The sequence below is a fragment of the Branchiostoma lanceolatum genome, chromosome 12 (assembly GCF_035083965.1).
Source record: "Branchiostoma lanceolatum isolate klBraLanc5 chromosome 12, klBraLanc5.hap2, whole genome shotgun sequence".
In the NCBI taxonomy this organism is placed as follows: Eukaryota; Metazoa; Chordata; class Leptocardii; order Amphioxiformes; family Branchiostomatidae; genus Branchiostoma; species Branchiostoma lanceolatum.
The window spans coordinates 6,741,801-6,750,156 of record NC_089733.1 but is presented as its reverse complement, the minus strand read 5'-3'; positions in this window follow the sequence as shown (position 1 = coordinate 6,750,156).

Genomic DNA, 8,356 nt, shown 5'->3' with positions numbered 1-8,356 from the left:
CACGTCAATACAAAACTGACTGCACAAAACGTTTAGACTACCTACTGTTGGAAGCTATGAGGCTGATTCAGACTTTTCACGCCTCTCTGTTGATGTGATACATGTATGTTGGATACGGCCCTCATAATCCGCAGAATAGGACAACTATGCAATATACAGTACGCTATGTTTTCACTACCAGTATGCAACTGTTTTATCCTTTGAATACGCTTTCATTATTTGCAACTGCTACAGCTCACCAAAGAATAAATAAAGTCTGTTGATGGATTTGCTGGAACACATAGGAGACGCAATTTGGAAGAATGCGTGCTTGGTGTCTGCAGCAGTATCTATGCCATCTACAAAATAGTCTTACAAAAGAATAATGGCATAATGAGGAAATTGCCCCCACAAACTGTCATTGATTATACCAATTTCCTTTTGGTAAGATCCCTTTACATGATTTATCCATTTGCTGCTCTTAGTGATTGCGATCCATTCGGGTAAGATACGATCAGAAGAATACATTTCTTTGACCAACGATTTGTCTTGATCATCGGCGTTGCCGTTGTATCGACACAGGCGGTACGAGAAAGGATCTTGAGAGAGCGTCATGAAAGAGCTTTGAAATGGAAAAAATTCATTATGTCCGATTTCATGAAAAAAAAAAAAAAATTGCATCATAAATAAGAGACGACCTGATCATTAGGATTAATCGCTCGTGTTAGAATTTCATAGAAAGGTTTCAAAAGATTATTTATTTGAGTCACCAATTTTCTGTACTCTTAATCGTCTTCTGAAAAAATTATGCTGTATATATATATCTTCAATGTTGATCGCAATTCTTGTTCATTCGTATCAATTTCTATATCATGATCACCATCACCTAAACTGTGGTTACGAACTTTTTTTTCAATTTTTTTTTTCAATCCAAATACACATTTCCATTTACTGAGCATAGATTTGGGGCTCCCTTCGACTGCTAATCTCCCTAGCTGCCATAACCGGGACCCCGGATCCCTTTTTAATGAGCCTGAAACGATTAAACACAGAAGTGCAGTGGGTAATACGCCGTACTCAATCGATGAAAGGTACCGACAGCCAGATAATACAGGTAGGTTCAGTTCAAAGATAGGTGAATACATAATGTACTTGGTCTAGTGGCCTTGAAAAGATTGACATTGCCCCAAAAAGTTCCAAGGATGATTACAACGCTGATAAGTTGAAGGAATGGCTTAAATGGTAATGTGCGCTGAGTACCCTCACTGGTCTAAGTGGAAAAGGTTGTTAACCTTACGACTATCTATCACTACGTCTACAGCAATACATCTCAGACAATTACGGAGCCCCACTCTGTCCCTTAAACAAGGTCTTCAGAATCTGAACTCCTGTGATAAACATGTTATACAATGTACCCTTGGCTTCTAACGTGTCACAACACAAGCCAAGCGTGGTGTGTGGACGATTTATGATGAACGATTCGAGAAGTGACACGGATATAACGACATTATCACCTTACGAACCAAGAATCACGGACATTTGTAATTTAGGACGGATCGATTTCATGCTGTTCTAACTGATGGGGTCTTGAATTTTGCATGCTAAAACCATCTACTGAACCAAACGAGATTTAGATAGGCATACATCTGGGGTAAACTGATTTCACATTAAGTGTAAGAAGCGATATAGTTTGTTTTCTGATCATGAATGTCTTCGAAAATATATATTTTCTCTTGATTATGAAAACAAGATTTTTAGCAGATTTTACAAACCTTGCTTTCTTTTTATTTGCTTCCCTTCGGGCTCCAAGATTCATCGGAATTTTAAGGACCATGTCTACCCCTGATAATCCTGTAAATGGTAGATGCCATTGCTGAATAGAGACAGACGACTCAATAAATCACCTGCTACATTTGATCAACTGCTCGCCGAGTAAAGATGGAGCCATTCCTTCTCAAAGTATCGTTAAGTTTAGTCGATATGTGATTCCATTGTTGGAAACTTCGGTTCAAATACCATTCTTCACACTATTGTTAGTCTTCACTGACTACTTCGTACAACGAATTCACCATCTTCTACTTCTTCCTCAGTCCCAAGTATGGTTTAGTCGATATGTGATTTCTTTGTTGGAAATTTCGGTTTAAATACTGTTCTTCACAATATTGATAGTCCCCATACTACCAAACATTTTTTTTTTCTTATCTTTCTTGATTTCTTATGTTGAGAAAGATTTTCTTATACAAAGGAAAAACAAGAAAATTCAAGATACCTTCTGGGAAGTCTTGTCTATCTCAATTCTTACACCAAATAATTTTTTTCTTCAGTTAACTTAAACCAAGAAAGATCAGGAAAATTTTTCTAGCATGTTTTTTTTCAAATAAGAATTTTCTAGAAAAATAAGAAAAATTGCTTTCGCTGGCGTGATATAAGTTTTTTTTTTTTTGGTCAAATTTGTATTCTTACAGATTCTTCTCATAAGTTTTTTTTCTTGAAAATTTGATTCCACTAGAATTATTTTATTGAACTTTTTTTGGTTTAAGTTAATTTAGGAAAGATTTATTGGATGTAATTCTTGTTTGTGCTCAAAACATGGATTCTTGTTTGTGCTCAAAACAGGGGTTCTTGTTTGTGCTTAATCAATACAGGGATTCTTGTATACAGAATAATATTCCTGCTGACAGAAATATTTTCTTTCTAGAAGGAAAAATAAGTTTTGGCAGTGCATTGACTCTATCATACAACGCATTCACCATCTTGTACTTCTTCCTTAACCCCCCCCCCCCCCCCCTGCAGATATATGCGCTTCATCGCATCGACCCTTGTCGTGATCTACTATTCGCTCGTGGCTCAACAAAGGCTCAACTGATGTCTATTTAGGGGGAGGTAATGATATTCTCATGGGCTGCCTACATTGTGACTACAACCGACAACCTGTCTCCGCCACGATGAATAGCATTGCCCCCGTTAAATTAATCAATCCGAACTTGATATGCTGAGGAGTGATCTATATCTAACCTGCTTTTCTTGCCTAGAATCTTACGGTCCCTGTGTTTACAAGGACACAGAATATATTGCTTGAATAAATGTCATTACAGGTTTCCCTTGTGATCTGTAATTACATGACATGATTTTATCGAGGAGCATCATTAATCATTCACTTTTATTGGTTGATAATAGTATCAGTAATTATATCGCACAATCTACCTTAAAGCACATGACTTTAATATTGACCAGAATTTTTTTTTAAATGCTTTTACTATGCAGGAAAAACTGCTAGCGACGATGTTGTCTGTATTGTTAAAGAGCTATTAAATATTCCATGAGATTGTCATAGATATAGCCAATTATATTGAGTACAAATTCAAGTTCTTGTTATGTTGTGTCTGGTATAGAAAACAAATAGGAATCTTATTTCCACAAAATATGATTGTCTTTATACAGACAAACGAATGATTGTGTTTTGTATTTTACTATTATAGAGGTTAAAACTGCTAATGCTCTAACACGAGTCAACACAGTGTGAATTACTTATAATCAATAATCTAATTATCCGGCTTTCCTGTTAATTAGCGCTGGCCTCGCCTTCTTATCAGCCTATCCTGCCAATGATAATCAGATTATCACAAAATCGAGGACTAGGATTATAAATTATTGAGCATCTCTACCTTACAAATGGACCGTTCCTCCATTCCGCCAAGCATACTGCCCAATGTACGAGTCTGCGTGTCGGTTATTCGCGTTAGGGTCTCTTAAAGTGTACGAGAATCTTCCTGACGGCGTCTGAAACGTGCGGATATCATGTGGATTTTTTCTTGAGGTTCTTTCTGGACCTCTCTACTAGCGTTTTCTTCACAGGTAGGAAACCAAACCCTCCGGAAAACGGGATCTGGAGACAGCTACCAAGACATCTTAAAGGCTTCAGGAGAAGGTGAGCAATTTTTTTCGAAGACTTGCAAATCTTTATTTAGATTGTTCTCTTATTATCAGCATTACTGACATTGCAGCCAAACAAATAATCATTTGACAGAGATGTAGTTGATTAAGTTTATGGTTATTGGAAATTATGATTCACTGTAGTTTTGCTGTGATTTTTGTAGACATGTTTTCTGTTATTTAATACTTATCATACCAAAGGTGCTGATGTTTCATCAGGTCTTTTTTTTTTGTTCTTACCAAGCCGAAACGCTGGAAAGATATTCTAACATGTTAAGGGGATGAAATATCGTCATATAGGCAGTCCGCTCGTGTGATTTTCAACTTGTTATTTTGTAGATATGACGGTTCGGGCAAATGAGTGCTTTTCGCAATAACATAGGATTTAGATGTTTATAGAAGAACCTTTGCTGCTTGACGAAGTTCAGGCCTTATTTACAATTTCATTAGCTTACGCTAACACCGTGTTGTGATTATTATCTGATTCTGTCGTCTGTCTGCACCGCTAATATTGCCATACACACACCTTTGTCAGGCGGCAATCGAAGCACAGGCAGCAAAAATATAAGCAACGATCGCAGATAAAGTTGCTGACAAACGAATTTGTCAACTTCCTTGAACTCAAGAACTGTAAAATAGCCATTCAGTCGTGGTGAACGGGCTCTTTAGGGAGGACGATGAGTTATATTTCTCCCATCTGACTAGTTCTTTATAGCCTGCAAATTGCACATCCTTGCTAAACGTCGATCCAAAAGCTAATCGAATCCACCCAGGAAGACGATTGCTTTCGAATCTGGGAAATACTAAATCGACTATTGATGGGTGGCTAGACAAATGCATCGCAGTCTAATGTCTCGCAGAGGACAAAGAATGGTAGAGAGTAAGTGTCCCGAAGGGACATATGAGCAAAATTGTTCTACAAATTGCATGTTTTCGTCCCACTGAACGCAAAAGATCATCTCAACGAGTGACTACGCATTGAGGTCACTGCAAACGCAATCCATCTGTCTATGTGTGTATGACATAAAGTAGTACGTGATGATGGTAAAAGTATTCACGTTGACGATGCAATATAGAATGTTAAAGTATGAAATAACTCAAATCAAGCATTATATTTTCTAAAAAAAAATCTTATTTACTTTATTTATCACTATTATTACATATTTCTTCATCAAATGTACATACCATTTGTTACAGATTTCATTAAAATCATCACCAATGTGCAAAGACAAAAACAAAGCTGTTAAAGATTCACAACATTACTTCAAGTCAATTATCAAGTCAAGTGGAAAACTGAATGTTCAGGACCCGGAAGGTAAAGTATTGTACAGTCTGATGGCGCAATGTAGGAATTTCTATACTAAATTTAAGGAACGGCCATTGCCAACCAAATCCCTAACAACCAGAAGGGTACTAGCTTGCTTTAGTTCATTTTCCTTCATATAAAGGGTCTATGGTGCCAGAAAAGATATCTTTACATAGGGGCGAATCAACATGATTAGAGTACCCAACTGTTAGGTCCCTCATGAAGAAAATATTGCCTCGATATGTATTACAGATACGGATTAGCAAACTGATAAAAAGTTGAAGATGTACCTTGGTTTAAGATTCACTAAACATCGATATTCCTCACAATGAATTCGAAAAATAACTACATTGATCTAACGTGGCCAACTTTCAAACCCAAAATTAAATGCAGCAGCTTGTCTTAACCAAAGGCACACCATCTAAGTTTGAGATAAAGCATTGCATACCCTAGACACCCTGAAGAACTTATTCATCACTAGCAGACAATATGTGATATGGTTCATTTTCTCCATTTTTTACGGATATACTATACCTTTTATCACGGTGTTATGGTATGATATGCGATGCTGCAATCATAAAAGAACCAATTTTACGTCCGTGTAGACCAAGGGTAAATCAAGGTGGCGTGATATTGTAGCCGTCTTCAAATATTGTCATCAAATATTGGCCGTTAATGATGCAACTATGGTTGATTTATAGCATAAATGACCGTCCGTACAATTTTCTTTACAACGGATGGGATATTGCTTGGACAACCCTTTAAGTCACTGTGGAAATTCGCCAAATATTTGTGGACATATACAATAAGTATAGCACTGAGGAGGTTTTTTTCTTGATGTGATCAAAATGAATTTTTTGCTCTTCAACATGTCAGAAATTGTACAGGTATGTGTCAAAGGTTGGTGTTTATCTTTATATGATATACAAACACATACTGTTGTTAAAGTTCGCTAGTGGGTCTACTGAGAAATGGCCAGCAAAAAATCTTGGTGCACGAAACTTGATGAGGCCCCAAAAGTCACAAGTGTATACCATTTTCAATTGTTACGTGATATTCAATCCCTTTGAAAATGAAATATGTTTACTTTGAACACAAACAGTTGGGACTCTAAATTCCAATAAATTCTGGAATTTGAATTACAATGCCGAATCAGTGAGAGTTTACAGTGATCCGAAAGAGGTGTTAATGGGTGGACATGGAACAAAGAAACTTTACGAAGAGGGGATTTTGATTTTTCACTGGCGAGAACATAGTCGACTACACTAGACCCGTTTGGCTGATAGCATGTTGGTTTGCCAAGTGCGTCTCCGGGTGCTCTGCCATTATAGAATTCTTAACTTACTGTTGATACATAACTCAATCAATATTTTACCGAAATCTCTAAAACTTTTTCTAGATTAAGAAATACAAAGAAACTCACATTCCTTTTGAAATCTTCAAACCCACTCATCATTGAAAGTGTGGGACCTTTTATTTTCCACTGCTTTCAAAGAATAAATCAAACCCCGCATTAGAACCATAGATATAGAAACTTATTGTAGACTAGCAACATAGTTTGACCTTGTATCACATGTATTCCTTATGTTTTTACTTTACATTTGTATTTCGACATTGTTGTCAACATATGATTAACCTACGGGCATGAATTTGCAATAAACTAATTATTATGAAAAGTATGTAGAATGTAGTGTTTGAAAGTAGGAACCTGCCAGGGACCTCTGATACCTTCCAGGCAATAGGTTTCTGTGAATATCCTCGTGTCTGAGTTCTTGTCAGTTCAAAGTGACACATTGCATCCTGCAGTAGTTATTCGATGAGAACTACAAAATGATGATACGCAATTAGATAACATTATTAGTGATAATGCTAACCTTTAATTTTCTATGAACATCAGATTAAAGCCAATAATAGTATTAGACTCCGAAATTTCGGAGATTACATTTAAATGTAATATTGATAATTGCCATATTGTATCACCCTCAACTGAATATATTCTATAACAGGCGTTGACTTACGGAAATTGTTTTTCTTGCCAAATATGATTAAAGGCACCTCCTGGCTTTATATTGTTTGATAAGGGTTTTATATGAAATACAGTAGTAAAAAATGACGAAAGACATTTCAAAAGGATATTCTACTTGCGTATGTACTCTAAAGAACTACACGTTTCTCATAGTAAACAGACGGATGTGTACATAGTGAACAAATGAAAAAAATCGAAAGTTGCCATATAGCAGCATTTCGGGAAGTTAATTTGAAAGATAAATGCTATTTTTTTAAATATTTGCACCCCCCATTTAAGGTTGGTTTGTGCGGCTGTGACAAACTTCAGCAAGGCATCAATTGCAAATCTATAAAACCCGTTTGGACAAGTCGCGGTCCGTCTAAGGGATTACGTTAAACTAATTGCTTGAAGTTTAATGGTGCGTGCCGTATGTTCAGGAACGATAAGAAACGTGTTTACATTGGTAAAGATATTGGCGCCATTCTGTTTTCTAATGGATCGTCTTGTGAAGCAAAAAATTACCCTATCCATTACACATTTACGTATCTCAAGATAAAGATCGTCGGATTGTACAAAATCTGAAAATAATACGGTTAACCGACAAATAGTACGAAATACCGTCATTGAAAAGCAATCACCCCAATCCAACCGAAATGGCAGATACCATATGGCCATATGTTACGAGGCATCACCAATGCATTATCCGTTGGATTTTTGAAACGCTATCTATCAATATCCTAACTGTCAGGGAGGCCATTACAGTGAAATTTTCCTCAATCAAAAATGCATTGCTCGGCCCGTCTGTACCCTTACCAGGTATAGATGATTGGGCTTTTGCGCCATCACTTCAGACAACTATTGATCTAAAATCTACCAATACTTTCTAATTCCCAGACGTCGCTGTAAAGCGAGGTTTGTTTTTGGCAAGGCCAGGAATACACGATAAGGACATTCTTTGATGATGAGCCAAAAATACATCGAAAACCAATTGAAGACTCATAAATAACGTACATAGTAACGAGTGGATTAATACAAAAGCACGACCGGAAGGTGGTAAATTTTATCTACAGACATTGATCAATGAGGGTTCGCAATCACACAACCACACGCCTTTGCTTGCCGCACATCTG